General features: G+C 46.4%; 1 protein-coding gene across 5 annotated transcripts in view; it reads right to left on the bottom strand.

The window, feature by feature from the left end:
• The window catches only part of LOC115657517 (probable E3 ubiquitin-protein ligase MID2), a 401,900-nt gene that overhangs the window by 277,747 nt on the left and 106,181 nt on the right, over positions 1 to 17,972 (bottom strand). The gene's annotated exons all lie outside the window — the stretch shown is intronic.

Below are 17,972 nucleotides of genomic sequence, written 5' to 3'. Positions count from 1 at the left end.
TGACAGGAGCAAGGCATGGTTCAACCACAGGCTGAGCCGATGCCGAATGACTGAGGAGTGTGCTTTTGGCCATTTAGAGGGGCGCTGGCGATCTCTGTATGGGAAGCTAGACTTGGGGGAAAGCAGCATCTCCATGGTTATATCCGCGTGCAGTACCCTCCATAATATTTGTGAAGGGAAGTGTGAAAGATTCAGTCAGGCATGGACCTCTGAGGTTCAACACCTGGAGGCTGAATTTGCACAGCAGGGCTACTAGAGAGGCCGCAAGGATTAGGGATGCCTTGAGGGAGGAATTTGAGGCTGAAAACCAACAGTAATGTTTGGTGCCTTGCACGGGAGTGAAGTGCAGGAATGCCACTTCTGGACCCGGGAAACAAGCACAGACTGGTGGGACCGCATAGTGTTGCAGGTCTGGGAATATTCCCAATGGCTGCGAAACTTTCATATGCGTAGGGCCACTTTCATGGAACTTTGTGACTTGCTGTCTCCTGCCCTGATGTGCAAAGACACCAAAATGAGAGCAGCCCACACAGTTCAGAAGCGAGTGGCCATAGCATTGCGCAAGCTTGCAATGCCCGACAGCTACCGTTCAGTCGGGAATCAGTTTGGAGTGGGCAAATCTACTGTAGGGGCTGCTGTGCTACAAGTAGCCAACGCAATCATTGACCAGCTGCTATCAAGGGTAGTGACTCTGGGAAATGTGCAGACCATTGTGGATGGTTTTAATGCACTGGTGTTCCCTAACTGCAGCGAGGTGATAGACGGAACGCATATCCCTGTCTTGGCCCCAGCACACCAGGGCAGCCAGTGCATAAACTGCAAGGGATACTTTTCCATGGTGCTGCAAGCACTGGTGGATCACAAGGGATGTTTCACTGACACCAACATGGGATGGCCTGGAAAGGTGCATGATGCTCGCATCTTCAGGAACTCTGGTCTGTTTGAACAGCTGCAGGAGGAAACTTACTTCCCAGACCAGAAAATTACTGTTGGGGATGTTGAAATGCCTATAGTTATGCACGGGGACCCAGGCTACCCCTTAATGCCATGGCTCATGAAGCTGTACACAGGCGCCCTGGACACTAGTAAGGAGTAGTTCAACTATTGGCTGAGCAAATGCAGAATGGTGGTAGAATGTGCTTTTGGACGTTTGAAAGGGCGCTGGTGCAGTTTACTGACTCGGTTAGATCTCAGCACAACCAATATTCCAATTGTAATGGCTGATTGTTGTGTGCTCCACAATATCTGTGAGAGTAAGGGGGACATGTTTATGGCGGGGTGGGAGGTTGAGGCAACTTGCCTGGTGGACAATTTCGCACAGCCAGATAACTGGGCAATTAGAAGAGCACAGCAGGGCGTGCTGCTCATCAGAGAAGCTTTGAAAGCCAGTTTCATAACTGGCCAGGGTATGGTGTGACAGTTGTGTTTGTTTCTCTTGAAGTTATCCGCCCCCTATATATATGAAAGGAAATAAAGTCAAAAGTGTTTAAAAACTTTTCTATATTATTTGTTGCACAATACATTGAGAGAAATCAGGAGGTAGACTGGGGGAGGGGAGGTAATGGGTTAAGGGGGTGGAGGAAGAGGGAAGGACAAGTCCAGAAACCAAATCAAAAGTTCACATATGCCAGCTTTCTGCTCCTTGGCGATCTTCTGCGGTTGAGTGTGTGGGGCCCCATAGCCTCCCACCTTGTGTTCTTGGGCATCTGGGTGAGGAGGCTATGGAACTTGGGGAAGAGGGAGGGCAGTTATACAGGGGCTGCAGCAGCAGCAGTCTGTGGGCTTGCTGCCTTTCCTGCATTAGATCCATCATAGAGCGGAGCATGTCAGTTTGCTCCCCCATGAGCTTGACCATAGCATCCTGACTGCTCTTATCGCGCACATCCCTCCTCTCTTCATGTTCCTGTAATGCTTTACGGGACTGCTCAGTTCTTTGCCTCCACACATTCAGATGGGTCCTTTCAGTGCGGGAGGACTGCATGAGCTCAGTGAACATGTCATCCCGAGTTCATTTTTTCCGCCTTCTAATTTGGATTAGCCTCTGGGACGGAATAGATAGGAGTGATGTTGAAACATTTGCACCTGCGGGAGGCGAAAAAGGGAGGGTAGTATTTTAAAAGATACATTTCAGAGAACAAAGGGGACACTTTGGTGTGAGTAAGCCATCACACATGGCCGGGGAACAGAATTCAGCTTGCAGGCAGCCTAGCATGTGTGGTTCTTCTACATTCATTTCAATGATTTCAAACTGCTGGGCCCCCTTTCCCATAGCAAGCAATGCCTGGTGGATTTGCCATATAAAAGGAGGGCCTGCAGGCTCTCTGGGATGATCGCTTCACACACCACCACCCCGCACGGCTCCGATGAGGCTCTGAGCAGGGATGAGCCCTTTAGTCTAAATGCGAACAGCCCAGCGTGGCTGGGTTCCCCTCAGCCCCCACCGCGTGGCTCCAATCAGGCTCTCACTCACCAGAAGTACCTTCTCCAGGGTCATGGTCCGAGAGCCCACCTTGGGAGTGGGGGGAGGCTATTGGCTCCAGCGTTAAGAATAGTTTCTGGCTAGGAGGGGAAATGGATTCCCCACTTGCCACCTGTGCACTGCTCTCCTCCTCCTCCTCCTCCTCCTCTTCGTCCTCCAATGACTCTTCCTCCTCGCTCCGTGCAACTCCCCCCTTGCAGGTGTCCACAGACAGTGGTGGAGTAATGGTGGCGTCACCCCCCATAATTGCATGCAGCTCACAGTAGAAGTGGAATGTATGGGGCTGTGACCCAGAGTGCCCGTTCGCCTCCCTGGCTTTTTGGTAAGCTTGCCTGAGCTCCTTGATTTTTGTATGACACTGCTCTGTGTCCCTGGAGTAGCCTCTTTCCGTCATGGCCCTGGAGACTTTAGCGTACGTTATTTGTGTTCCTTTTCTTGGAATGTAATTCTCCCATAACAGACTAGTCTCCCCAATAAACGATGATATCCAGTACCTCCCGTTCAGACCATGCTGCGAATCCGGGACTTCATGATCTCTTGTGATGGTGGAGTCTGCATGGTCGCCTGTGCTGATGGTGACCAAACAGGAAATGAAATTCAAAAGTTCCTAAGGCTTTTCCTGCCCACCTGGCTAGTGCATCGGAGTTGAGAATATTGTCCAGAGCGGTCACAAGGAAGCATTCTAGGATAGCTCCCAGAGGCCAATAACGTCAAATTGCAGCCACAATACCTTTAACCCAGGACTGCAATCTCGATTTAAGCACTACTCCACTTGCTGAGGTGGAGTACAGAAATCGAATTAAAGAGCCCTTTAAATCGAAAAAAAACGGTTTGGTCTTGTGGACAGAATCATTTTTTTTTCAAATTAACTCAGCTAATTCCAAAATAACAGACTAGTGTAGACCAGGCCTTAGTTTCCTTAAGAGCCTTTGGTGTGGGACTCTTCCCCAACAAATCGTGTTTATCTATGTGTCTGATAAATCTGTTTTTTACTATAGTTTCTACCACTTTGCATGATACTGAAGTTAAGTTCACTGGCTTGTAATTGTCGGATCACCTCTGGAGCCCATTTTAAAAATAAGCGTCACATTAGCTATCTTCCAGTCATCTGGTACAGAAGCTTGGTTCAGCAATAAGTTATATACTACGATTAATAGTTCTGCAATCTCATATTTTAAATCCTTCAGAACTCTTGGATGAATCCCATCTAGTCCTGATGATCTATTACTGTTTAATTTATCAGATTTGTTCTACAACCTCTTATTGACACATCAGCGTGGAACAATACTTCAGATTTGTCACCCAAAAAGATTAGCACCAACGTAGGTATCTCCCCTACCTCCTCTGCAGCAAAGACTGATGCTAAGAATTAATTTAGCTTTTCTGTAGTGGCCTTGTCTTCCTGAATGCTCATTTAGCATCTCTGTCAGCTAGTGGCCCCACTGCCTGTTTGGGAGGCTTCCTGCTTCTGATGTGCTTAAAAAAAGGTTGCTCTTAGTTTCTGGGGTCTGGTCTACACTACAGACCTGTATTGGTATAACTACATTGAGTGACGTGGTTAGACTGATCCAAATCCCCATATAACAGTACTATACTGAAGAGAGAGCTTCTCCCGTGGACATAGCTACTGCCTCTCGGGGGGGTGGATTAACTATGCTGATGGGAAAGCGCTCTCCCGTCGGCGTAGGAGCATCTTCATGAAAGTGCTATACCGGTGCAGCTGCGCCAATGCAGTGTTTTAAGTGTAGACTTGCCCATGGTCTTCAGCAAGGTGCTTCTCAAATTCTTTCTTGGCGTGCCTAATTTTTTTACACTTAACCTGACAGAGTCTGTGCTCCTTCCTATTATCCTCACTAGGTTTTGACTTCCAAATTTTAAAGGATGCCTTTTTGCCATTAACAGCTTCCCTTACTCTGTTGTTTAGCCACGGTGGCATTCTTTTGCTCCTCTTATTGTCTTTTCTGGTAGGGAAATACACTTAGTGTGAGCCTCTACCATGCTGTTTTTAAGTAGTCCTAGTGCTGCTTGCAGGCATTTAAGCCTTCCAACAGCTTCTTTTAATTTCCATCTAACAAGTGTCCTCATTTAGTGTAGTTCCCCTTTTTAAAGTGAATGTTACTGTGGTGGGGTTTTGTTTTTTGGTTTGTATTAATCTCCTTGCAAGGATATCGATATTTCTGCTATGGGGATTACAGGCTGTGTTCTCAGAGACAGTAAGTGCCATGAACCATATAGCTGTCTCTCTCACAGGATATACATCAGAATGACCTTTCAGCCTTTAGTATTCTGCAGTAATTTCTCTCACAGAAATTACAATCTCTGCTGGCTGTGCTAGCAGCATCTGTGCATGCTGGCGTCAAGGCACATTCAAACAATACAGATTCTCTCCAAATTATTCCTCTTAGGGTATGTCTACACCACCCTCCGGATCAGCAGGCAGTGATCGATCCAGTGGAGGTTGATTTGCTAGACACAATAAATTGACCCCCGAGCACTCTCCTGTCGACTCCTGTACTCCACCACCACGAGAGGTGCAGGCAGAGTCGACGGGGGAGCAGCAGCAGTCAACTCACCATGGTGAAGACACTGCGGTAAGTAGGTCTAAGTAAGTAGACTTCAGCTACGTTATTCACGTAGCTGAAGTTGCGTAAATTAGATCGATCTTCCCCACCCCACCCCCCGTGTAGACCAGGCCCCAGAAATCCCTTCATGTGGCTCCCAGCCATGTTTTATCTTTAAGAATTCACAAGTTTCCCACACCACCTTAGCAGAACAGTCCTATGCAGTTGTTGTTCTCACATATTGAAAACAATTTGAATTCTTCAGGCTAAGCTACTTTGGAGTTACAAATCACTGAAAACACAGAATTCTTTGCTTAGAGTGTAAAACCCACCATTTTCCTCCCTAAATTTTATTTCTCTAAACTGGCTCATTCATTTATTCTCAAACTTCCCAGAATAGTTCTCTTCCAGTGGGAAACCAAATATGAGAAACCATAGGCAAAAAGAAGCTTTTGTCGTGAAGTTAGACCTGAGTTAGAAGAAAATTGGGTTTATAATGGAAACTATCACAGTATTACCCTAGCTATTAGTCTCCCCAAATTTTCAAACTCCCCAGACATTCTCACATTGCTTAAAACTTCATCAAGACTCCTTATCCACTTCATGTCCATAGATACCTTCATGGAGCTCCCAGCGGTTTAAACTTTTGCACCTAATAACGCCAAGATTTTCAACCCAATCTTCTATGCACTAGCTGGCATGGAGCAATAATAGTTCTATGCACTAGCTGGCATGGAGCAATAATATTTAAAAACAGTGTGAAATTTTTTGACCAAGCTATTTCTGAGCTAAGCTTCTACAAACACATTAGAAGACTTCAACTGTGCCAAGTCCCATAACTCAAGTTAGTCCAATTATCCTCAGATTCGCCAATCAAAACCATCTCTTCCTGCCTGGAAGAAATGAAAGCTTCAGAAAGAAAAGCTCTTTTCCAGTGAATCTGAGGATGGAGGGGTAAAACATCTGGCTTCGTATGGATACTTTCCTACAATCTTAAATGTGGAGTAATTGTTGGGGCTCTACACTCAGCAACATTAATAACTGTAGGAAGCTCTCATTCGTCATGAACTTTATTTTCAGACCACAGTTTAAACCTATCCAAACATTTTCTATCAGTAATCACCAGAGCTCTGATTCTCAAAATCCCCCTGTAGAAGCAAGTGAAGATTCTCCTGTTATCTCTTTGAAATATCCCACTAGACTTTTCTTTGCACTCTTGTTTTCTGGAATTATACTCTAGGCAATACAGACACCAGGAGGGATGGAAGGGATCTACTGACTGGGTTTACCAGGATACCTAAAAATCTAAGGCTGGCTTTTACAGTAAGATTAATTTCAGATAAATCAAATCCTCTTGCAACTAAATTTGAGACTTGAAATACTTCCAGCCTTTCATACAGTACCATGGGTATGCAATTAGTGCATGCAGTGGTGAACACAAACTGGTACAACAGCAGCATTCAGACAGAAAATGCTGTTCCTTTGGTTAAAGGAAACATAACTACTCAACAGGAAAAGAATACTGTCTCAACTGAACTTGAGACAGACTTGAAACCACAGCCCGCATGCTACAGCCAGTTGACCCAAAGTGCAAATGCGTTGGGTCAGAAGAACTCTGTTTCCTTTCATAAATACAGTTACTTGTCCTTATAAGAAACTTACTTGAAGGGCACATGGAGAGTCAGCTGAAACGCTAGTTCTCTGCAATCATACGTTTTCCAAATTCAAGCACAAATGAGGCCTTTGAGCCATACCCATAAAAATAACCTGCCAAATGATCTACTTCCACCCATTCAGAACACACAGATGGGTCCGAACAGGATTCATCAATTGCTGTACTTGCAATGCACAGCTGGATGCAACTGATTGATCTGATTACTTTTCACAGATGAAAAGTAATATTTGACTCTGCAACCTTCAGAAAGCAAAAAAAAAAAGTCTGCCATCTGGGCCACACTGCTGTCCTCAATCAGCCCACACCTGCCTCCACCCCGAATTGCTTGGAAGGGCTCAATGAACAAGGATAACACTCGGCCCATCCACACTCTGGAGACAATGCAGTGTGTCAGAACGTATATAGCTTTGCCAGAGATGCACTTCATTGGCTCAACTACTGTACTGGAAAGACATGATCTTCAAGTCGAGTGTTTTTTATCCCTGTACATAGCTGATGTAAATTACAGCCCTGTTACCAGGAGAGAAGGAAGAAGAAGAGGAAGAAAGTCAAAACAACACAGACTTGCCCAAAAGATCTGCGGACATGACCTGTAAAAACTCATAGACTCATAGGTCAGAAGGGACCAATATGATCATCTAGTCTGACCTCCTGTACAAGGCAGGCCACAGAACCCCACCCATCCAATTTTATAACAACCCCTAACCCAGGACCGAGTTATTGAAATCCTCAAAATTGGTTTGAAGACCTCAAGCTGCAGAGAATCCACCAGCAAGCGACCCGTGCCCCACGCTGCAGGGGAAGGCGAAAAACCTCCAGGGCCCCTGCCAATCCACCCTGGAGGAAAATTCCTTCCCGACCCCAAATATAGCGATCAGCTAAACCCTGAGCATGTGGGCAAGAGTCACCAGCCAGCACCCAAGAAGGAATTCTCTGCAGTAACTCAGTTCCCATCCCATCCACATCTCCCCGCAGACCATTGAGCAGACCTATCTGGTGGTATTCCAAGATCAATTGCCCAAATTAACGATCCTATCATAACATCCCCTCCATATACTTATCAAGCTTTGTCTTAAAGCCAGAAAAGTCTTTTGCCCCCATATCCCTCGGAAGGCTGTTCCAGAACCTCACTCCCCTAATGGTTAGAAACCTTCGTCTAATATCAAGTCTAAACTTCCTAATATCCAATTTATACCCATTCGTTCTCGTGCCTACATTCGTACTAAACTTAAATAATTCCTCTCCCTCTCTAACGTTAACCCCCCTGATATATTTATATAGAGCAAGCATATCCCCCCCGCAGCCTTCTTTTGGCCAGGCTAAACAAGCCAAGCTCTTTGAGTCTCCTTTCATAAGGCAGTTTTTCCATTCCTCGGATCATCCTTGTAGCCCGTCTCTGAACCTGTTCCAGTTTGAATTCATCCTTCTTGAACATGGGACACCAGAACTGCACACAGTATTCCAGATGGGGTCTCACCAACGCCTTATATAACAGTACTAACACCTCCTTATCCTTGCAGGAAATACCCCGCCTGATGCATCCCAAAATCGCATTTGCTTTTTTAACAGCCGTATCACATTGGCGACTCATAGTCATCCTGCTATCAACCAGTACCCCAAGGTCCTTCTCCTCCTCCATCGCTTCCAACTGATGCGCCCCCAACGTATAGCCAAAATTCTTATTATTAATTCCTAAGTGCATGACCTTGCACTTTTCACTATTGTATTTCATCCTATTTCTATTACTCCAGTTTACAAGGTGGTTCAGATCTTCCTGAATAGTATCCCTGTCCTTCTCCGTGTTAGCAATACCCCCCAGCTTTGTGTCATCTGCAAACTTTATTAGCACATTCCCGCTCTTTGTGCCAAGGTCAGTAATAAAAAGTTTAAATAAGATCGGTCCCAAAACCGATCCTTGAGGGACTCCACTAGTGACCTCCTTCCAGCCTGACAGTTCACCTTTCAATACGACCCGCTGGAGTCTCCCCTTTAACCAGTTCCTTATCCACCTTACAACTTTCATATTCATCCCCATCTTTTCCAATTTAACTAACAGTTCCCCGTGCGGAACCGTGTCGAACGCCTTACTGAAATCTAGGTAAATTATATCTACCGCATTTCCTTTATCTAAGTAATCCGTCACCTTCTCAAAGAAGGAGATCAGATTGGTTTGACACGATCTACCTTTACTAAATCCGTGTTGCAATTCGTCCCAATTACCATTGACCTCTATGTCCTTAACTACTTTCTCCCTTAAAATTTTTTCCAAGACCTTACATACTACGGACGTCAAGCTAACAGGCCTATAATTACCCGGATCACTTTTATTCCCTTTCTTAAAAATAGGAACTACATTAGCAATCCTCCAGTCATACGGCACAACCCCCGAGTTTACCGATTGCTTAAAAATTCTCGCTAACGGGCTCGCAATTTCACACGCCAGTTCCTTTAATATCCTCGGATGGAGATTGTCCGGGCCCTCCGACTTCGTCCCATTGAGCTGTTCAAGTACGGCCTCTACCTCAGTTGCGGTAATATTCACTTCCATATCCACATTCCCGTTTATCATCCCTCCATCATCGCTAGATTCCTCACTAGTCTTATTAAAAACTGAGGCAAAGTACTTGTTTAGATGTTGGGCCATGCCTAGGTTATCCTTAACCTCCATTCCATCCTCAGTGTATAGCGGCCCCACTTCTTCTTTCTTTGTTTTCTTCTTATTTATGTGGCTGTAGAACCTTTTGCTATTGGTTTGGATTCCCTTTGCAAGGTCCAGTTCAATGCGGCTTTTAGCCTTCCTCACTTTATCCCTACATGTTCTGACCTCACCAAGGTAGCTTTCCTTACTGATCCTGCCTTTCTTCCACTCCCTGTAAGCTTTCTGCTTTTGTCTAATCCCCTCTCTGAGTTGCTTGCTCATCCAGTTTGGCCTACAACTCCTGCCCATGGTTTTTTTCCCCTTTCTTGGGATGCAGGCTTCCGACAGTCTCCGCAACTGCGACTTAAAGTAATTCCAGGCCTCCTCCGCGTTTAAATCCACTAATTCCTCCGTCCAATCCACTTCCCTAACTAATTTCCTTAACTCTTTAAAATTAGCCCTCGAGAAGTCGAAAACCCTAATCCCAGATCTACATTTGTTTATCCTTCCATCTAGTTTGAACTGAATCAGCTCATGATCACTCGAACCAAGGTTGTCCCCTACCACCATTTCTTCTACGAGGTCCTCACTGCTCACCAACACCAAATCTAAAATGGCATCCCCTCTCGTAGGTACTTCAACTACTTGATGAAGAAATCCATCCGCTATCACATCCAGGAAAATCTGACCCCTATTATTCTTGCAAGCACTCGTTCTCCAGTCTATATCCGGGAAGTTGAAGTCCCCCATAATCACACATTTCCCCTTAGTGTTTACTTCATTAAAGACATTAAAGAGGTCTCTATCCATATCCCAATCAGATCCCGGCGGTCTATAGCACAACCCAAGCACTATCTCAGGGGAAGCTCTAGTTGCTTTTTTACCCAGTGTGATTTTTGCCCAGACAGACTCTGTCTTATCCATTCCATCGCTTCTTATTTCGCTACAGTTAATTTCATCATTGATGTACAAGGCTACTCCACCACCTTTGCCTTTCTTCCTGTCTTTTCTAAACAGCATATAGCCTTCAATACCCATGCTCCAGTCATGAGTACTATTCCACCAGGTTTCGGTTATCCCTATAATATCCGGTTTCACTTCCTGCACCAGTAACTCCGGTTCCTCCATCTTGTTGCCTAGGCTCCTCGCATTAGTGTACAGACCTTTTAATTTTCGGCGTTTGGCGTCAGTGACATTCTTTCCCCCGTCGTGCAGAGACCTTCTACCACCAGCATCACCCGTTACTCTGGTTTCTACTCCACTATTCCTCCTTGGATCAATTCTTGGGACCGCAAGGGTATCCCCTCTCATTTTGTTTACTTCCCTCTCCAGGTTATATTCCAGCATGGAGATCTCCCGAACATCTCCCAACCATCTCCCCCAACTTTCTAGTTTAAAGCTCTCTTGATGAGGTCAGCTGTAAATGTTGTGTTCTCAAGGTATCTCTGCATTGTAGGAGTTTGTTGGGCTATCTTCACGGAATGATTAATAGAGCACTTCTTTAGCGATTCTAGCAAGATAGGCAGGCAGACAAACCTTATCATATCCTCATCCCAAGCAACACACTAACACTGCTATAACGGTCTCCCAGAGAACATTTTTCACACAGCACTCCATGCAGAGTAAGTGATCTTCCAAAAGCAAGGCTGACAGACAGATAAAAGGAACACAATAGGCAGGAGCAGAAACAAGACACCTAACCCATTCCTGGGAGATAGCACCTCTTAACGAAATCTTTTCATCACATTCCAGGATCACTTTGCTCAAAGCAGCAAAGACAGTTAGGAACACAGAGCTTTATTCCTAAAAACAAATGCATTAGCTCACTGATCCGCAGATCCAGGGGTCACGCAACTCGTACTGATGCTTCAGGCTTTTGTAATCAGTGTTCTCGTCTCCCCTTGCAAGGGGGATTCCTCCCCCAGCCCTAATACTCTGTCACCTGCCTGCTGCTAGAACGGCAGGCAGTAATAACAGGCTGGTATTGTTAATGGTGCAATTTTCAAAAAGCACCCAAGTCTCATTTTCAAAAGCCTAAATCCCACTGGCTTTCAATAAGACACAGGGCCTGATTCACAAAGGCTCCAAAAGATGGAGCCAGACACCTCATGGGATTTAAAAAGTGCCTAAGCAGGTTTGGTGCCTAACTCCCATTGAAAGCCAACGGGAGTCAGGCACCAAACTCACTTAGGTGTTGCTGTAAATCCCACTAGGCAATTACCTGCATTTTTAGGTGCCCAAATGCCTTTGTAATCTGGCCCTTAGTCTCCAATGTGCTTAAGTTACTTTTAAAAATGGGACTTGGTAAAATTTTCAAAAGCACCCCAGTATCTGATGTCACAGAGTCCCCGGGCGATGCTCTGGAACTGCTCCCCACAAAGCCAGTCAGAACTTTGGGGAGCCTCCTCTCCCTTGGAACAGACTGGCTTCAGGGCAAGAAGCTCACATGGCTTCACCTTCCTGGGTCTAACCTTGGAGCATTCAGCATGTGCCCCTCCATGCGCTTCCCACGGGGTCCTGGGGAAGCCATAGGGTCCTGCACCCCCACTTCACAGTCAGATGTGACTCTTAGCCAGCCAGTAAAACAGAGGTTTATTAGATGACAGGAACACGGTCTGAAACAGAACTTGTAGGTACAGAGAACGGGACTTCTCAGCCGGGTCCATTCTGGGGCCCAGCGAGGCAGACAACCCCGTCTGCCCTCACTTTCTGCCCCAGACAGCTCCCAACTGAACCCCCCTGCCCAGCCCCTCCTCCTCTGGGCTTTGTTCCTTTCCCAGGCCAGGAGGTCACCTGATCTATTTGTTCACCTTTACCCATCCCCTTGCATGGAGGAAGGGCCTGGGCCATTAGTTGCCAGGAGACAGAGTATCGGCCAGAAACTGAGGAACCCACACAGTATTCAGAGGAAACTGTAAGTACAGTCCCATTTTGTCACATCTTAATCTGTAAACTGGTAAACATTGCTCCAAAAGTCAGGCCCCATGGGCCCATCTCCTGAGGTCAAAACCCTTGGAAATTCAGAGTTAACCTCGACACATTATCTGGTGATAAGCACATTCATATTGAAAAGAAGCAACATTACAGAGAGCACTCAGATTTATGCATGTAATTCCCACCAGTATTAATGGAAGATAGTCATGTAAAATCCCCTGGGGTATTGCTAGAACACAACTTTAAATGAAGCATAGGTCAGGCTGCTGTCTACTTAGTTCAATCAGTAAATCATAGTTAGATCACAACAGTAAGTCAGAGCTGCCACCTGTGCTGACTGCATAGACCATGCTGATATTTTCTTAACACTTTGTACATTGTCACAATGTATCCCAACCCCTGAACTCTCTATATGCTGCAGACATATGGACCCAGCCCCTAAGTATTATTCAGTGAACAGCTGGCAAGACATTCCAAGTATTAACCCCTTCCTAATCGAGCAGCTTGTTCTTTTGGGCTCGTGAAGCCATTCCAAGTGTTTATGGGAGAGGTCTCCTTTTTCCTCACTCCCATACCTACCCCCTGGGAAGTGAACACCATGATTCATAGAGTTGAAGGCCAGAAAGGAGCATTAGATCATTCTGTATAACACAGGCCCATGACCCAGGCTGATTTCCTACCCATCAGTCACAAGGCCATGAAATAAATGGTTTATTCAGTGTTGAGTTAATCTGCAGAACTCACTGCCACAAGCTACTATTGAAGCCAAGGCCTTCCCAAGGTACTAAGCAGCATTAGTTTGACACCTGTACAATGTGTAGAATGTGAACATTCGCAGTCAGGAAAGGTAGAAATTTACATGGGGCTGAAAACCTGGCATGCTTCAGGACATATGCCAGTGACCGACTGTCTGGGGTTAGGAAGAAGCTTTTCTTGCGGGCAGGTTATTCAACACTTGTCCATTAGGATGTGGGGGATGGAAGGTATGCCTTCCTTGGAAGCTCCTGGTCCTGGCTAGTGATAGATCCCAAGACCAGAAGGAATCACTGTGATCACCCAGTCTGACCTCTTAATACAGCCCACAGTATTTACCCAAAATAATTCCTGCGGGAACCAGTACATATCCTTTTTTTAAAAATCCAGTCTTAATTTTAAAATTATTGCTACGGCTAGGCCTTGCAGCAGCTTTATTACACATAACTATGCATCACACTAACGATATGGAACAAGCCCAGACTCCACTCTGAAGCACGTATAGCTGCAGCTTTTCCAAAGGAGCGTGAGGAAGGCTCTTCTCACACCCTAACACCTGCAGCCAACTTCTACAAGAGCCAGTGAAAAGTCCCAGCAAACACCTGAAATACCTGCCACCACATGCTGACATTGGCCATTTTAGGTCCGCTCTGACTTCCTTCTGCCGAGTTGGTGCTTGCCTGGTGCTCCTCCCTCCAGTCCCCAGTCTACCGTGCTTCTGCTATGCCTGCACAGTGTATTACAGGGCCTAAATACCAATGCATTTTTTAATGGAGCCACAGAGCCTGATCCTGCCAACCATCCCTTCATCCTCCCAGCAGTGCCCCCTACTTCTAGAATAGCCTCCCACTCTGCCCTGAAACTTCTCCAGCCCTGAGCCTGAAGGGACTCCCAATGACTAGCCCCAGGACTTAGATTTGGGATTCAGTTACTACCAGAGGCTAAACACCTAGAGTTCAGTACATGCCCACTATGCAGACTGCCCATTCCCCACAGAACCTCATCCTCTGGAAATTCATTCACCTGCACACCTCGTAATTCCTACAAAGAAAACTCACAGAAATGGGGGAGATGGACATATGATGAGGTCCCCAGATTTCAGTACTACACAAAATACACTGCAGGCCATTCACCACGAGATTAATGAGGTATTGTAGTGAGGCAGCCTGGCTCCCAGCTGCCCCAGAGAGGCACGAGCCCTTACAGACGCCAAAGTGGGCAGAGCCACAGGAGCTTGTGCCCACCCCCCAGAGGTCAAGGCGCAGGCCAGGAAGTATAAAAGCCCAGCCCCAGGGCTCAGAAGCTGCCTGGCCATCGGAGAGGCCAGACGCTGGTGCCTTAGCTCCTGCTGGGGAGACTCCTGCCGCCTGTGACCGACCCCAGGACTGGCTGTACCTGCGGAGCCTGGACGCCGACCAGGCACTGGAAGAGCCCCTAGGCCGGCTGTTACAAAGGGACCCCGAGGAGCTGCCCAGTTTACCCCTCGCTCAGTATCCTGAGGAGCCCATGGTGTGTGATGCTGCGAAAGATGCCGCCGAGACAGAGGTACTGGTAGAGGGGGAGGTCGGAAGTAGCCCGGAGGCAGCCGACCCTAGTTTGGCTGCAGCACACCCAGAGCCAATGTCAGTGTGTTGTGGCCAGGATCCCCACTGACACAGCCGGCTGCCTGCCGCTGTTAGGGCCCCAGGCTGGGACGCAGAGGAGGGGGTGGGCCTGCATCCCCCCGCCACCCCACTCACGGGTGGCAGTCTCCCCCTCACCCCGACGCTCAGGCCCAGGAGCCTGGGCTTACCTTACTTAACTGTTTGCTCAGCACTGCCTGAGGGTCTGAGCCCTGAACTGTTGTTTGTTGCCCCGCCCTGACCTAGGGCCTGGGCTTAGTATACTGAACTGTTTGCTCAGACCCTGCCTGAGGGTCTGAGCCCTGAATGGTTGTTTGTAGTCCCACCCTGACCTAGGGCCTGGGCTTAGTATACTGAACTGTTTGCTCAGACCCTGCCTGAGGGTCTGAGCCCTGAATGGTTGTTTGTAGCCCCGCCCTGACCTAGTTTTTGCGCTTAAATTACTGAACTGTTTGCTCAGCCCCTGCCTAAGGACCAGAGCCCTGAGCTGTCCTTTGTTGCCCCAGGTAGTGAGGCGGCCAGGCTCCCAACCGCCACAGAGAGGGGTGAACCCCGACAGCACACGTTTACAGGTATCAATAGACAGAAGCTAAAGTTGGTAACTCTCTTGGTTTTTAATTTGTTCACTCATTCTGGACTGTGCCAAATATGGCAATCTTGCAATAGATGTGAAGTTCTAATGTAGGTTAGTGTAAGGACCCTGAACTGCTGCTTAGGGGAGTTGGATGGATTGGGGATTGTGGCAGTTCTCAGGAAACCCGGATTCAATTCCCAGCTCAGACACAGATTTCCCTGGCAATCTTGGATGAGTCATCTAATTTTCCACAGGGACACATGAGGATAAATCCATTACTGACTGCGAAAAGCTTTTGTATGCCGCTGCGAAGAGTCCAATAAGCACTTGGAGAGAAATCCAACCTTTTCCATGAAAAATGCTTTGGATCCACTCCACAGAGCAAGGAGACAATCTACAGAGCTCGAGAGAGACCCAGGTCACAGAGATGAGTTCTGAGCACCCCATTACCAGAACACTAAGAAACTGGACGAAGTGCAGAGAAGAGTGACAAAACTGATCACACTGTTGGAGGAGCTGATGTAGGAGGAGAGATTACAACATCCGAAGGAATCTAGGTCTACACTTACAGTGTGGCACAGCTGTACCAATACAGCAGTGCCACTATAAGAGTTCTCGTGTAGCCACACTATAAGAGTTCTCGTGTAGCCACATTATGCCAATAGGAGAAGGCTCTCCCATCGACATAATTAAACCACCCCCAACGAACGGCGGTAGCTGTGTCTGCTGAGGAAGCTGCTTTCCCATCAACATAGTACTGTGCACACTACCACTTATGGTGGCAAAGCTTCTGTCGCTCAGGATGGTGATTTTTCACACGCCTGAACAACGGACATTTTGCCAGCATAATTGCTAGTGTAGACATGGCCTACCAATGATGAAAGGTGTCTGGGGGGTGAAGGGGAGGGAGACATACCAGTTTGTTAACATTCGAAGGACACACACACTTATTCCTGCTCCAATGGGGATAACTAAGAATGACAGGCTAAAAATAAGAAGGGGGGAAATATTCCCAATATAAAAGGAGGCTTCCTGCGAAAGAGGGGGTTGGGGCTGGGTTGTGTCTCTCCAGTGAAGGTGCTGGAAGCCCAGTGGTTTGTGATAAACCTAGACAGCACAAAGCACTAGCAAATGCATAACAGGGAGCGTTGCTGCAATAGCCCAGACTGGATGGACCACGTAATCTCATCAGTGGACTCTATCTCTAGTTTGACAGCCACTTCCAATGCAAAGGGTTTTTATAGGTAGCTGCACTGCTCCTGTACATTAATTTCTAAAAAAACCTTTACATCCACTATACACTGCTGTGATATTCAAATTAAACTTAAACAAGCCTGTCATCTGTCATGGTAAAATCACTTAATGACACTTGTAAACCTATTTAAGGGGCTAATTTGATAATAGTAATATTCAGCATCTCAGAGCTTACTCCTAGTAAGAAATTCACATTACCCTCACTAAAGACTATGCAGTTGATTCTCCAAATTACCTAAAGATACTGAATATTTCTCAGATCCATTTTCCAAGTGATAGTATGCATGCTGAATTACTGAGCCATAATAAAAACAGGACATTCCATATTGCACACAGATCAGAATCAACTTTGTTAATTCACATTCTGAATATTCATTATACAAGTGAGGGAATATAGCCTGAATATTAAACATCTCCTTACAGCTGTAATATCAATCTTTTGGTATTGCTACTAATTGTTTAAAGGGTGGAGCAACCAATGGGCCTGGATGGCTCAGGAATGCAGAGCATTTCACCTGGGTCACTGGTTCAAATCTAGCCCAGTGATCTGATAGATGTTAAATAATCTCTATGACATGAGCTGAGGGTACAAGCTGGGTATGTTCTACTGCATGGGGGAGCAAGTCACAAAAAAAAAAATCATCAGAACAGGCATGTATGTTGGCATCCTAGCCAACGGCTACTAGAAACTGAACTTCCCCTCTCCCCTTACAGGTGGTCCCTGCTGTGGGCAGCATGTGGGAAAAGTCTGTGCTGTCCAAACAGTGCTTGCTCTATGGACACACACAGTTCTTCGGTCTCCTGGGCCTTGAGGACAGCACCTTTTCCCAGCATTAAGGAAAGTGTACTTTAAAGGGTTTCCTTCTATTGACTATGTGCATTTATTAGGTCTCCCCTGTGAGGTACAGAGAGCCACAGGAGGGAAACGCAATTTTAAAGAAACCGTCAAATTGTGGCCCAAGTGTACAGTGACATCAGCCTGAATCTGCAGACAGCCTGAAACAATAGTTCTGAGAGCTGCGAAGTACCCTGCCCATCTCAACATGCCATTAACACTGAAGCCCAACAATTACATGTTAAAGTGACAACACTGTTAGCTTTTTCCCTGTGGATTCATGCATGCAGGAAAGAAGAGCATAGGGGAGCACATCACAAAAAAAACTCATCAAAACGGTTATGGATGAGCTGTCATCACTGCATGGATAAAAGAAGAGGGATGCTCATGGTACAATGATCTGTTCTATCTATAGTGTGTAGCATCTTGTTTTGGCAGGTTTGGGTGATTAGGAAAAAAAGGAATGGTAGTTAGACATCTGCAGCCAATGCTCATTTTATACTGTGTGTTCATTTTCTGCTTTGGGAGCTTGGGGACAAACCCCATCTGAAGTAATAGAATCTCGAGATTTCTGTTTTAATCAGCAAATCATTTTCCTGGCACTTACCGGAGGCAGCTGGCCTACCATATCTGAAATGCGAGAGAGA

Source organism: Gopherus evgoodei, chromosome 9 (assembly GCF_007399415.2).
Source record: "Gopherus evgoodei ecotype Sinaloan lineage chromosome 9, rGopEvg1_v1.p, whole genome shotgun sequence".
In the NCBI taxonomy this organism is placed as follows: domain Eukaryota; kingdom Metazoa; phylum Chordata; order Testudines; family Testudinidae; genus Gopherus; species Gopherus evgoodei.
This window is presented reverse-complemented; position numbering and strand designations above follow the sequence as displayed.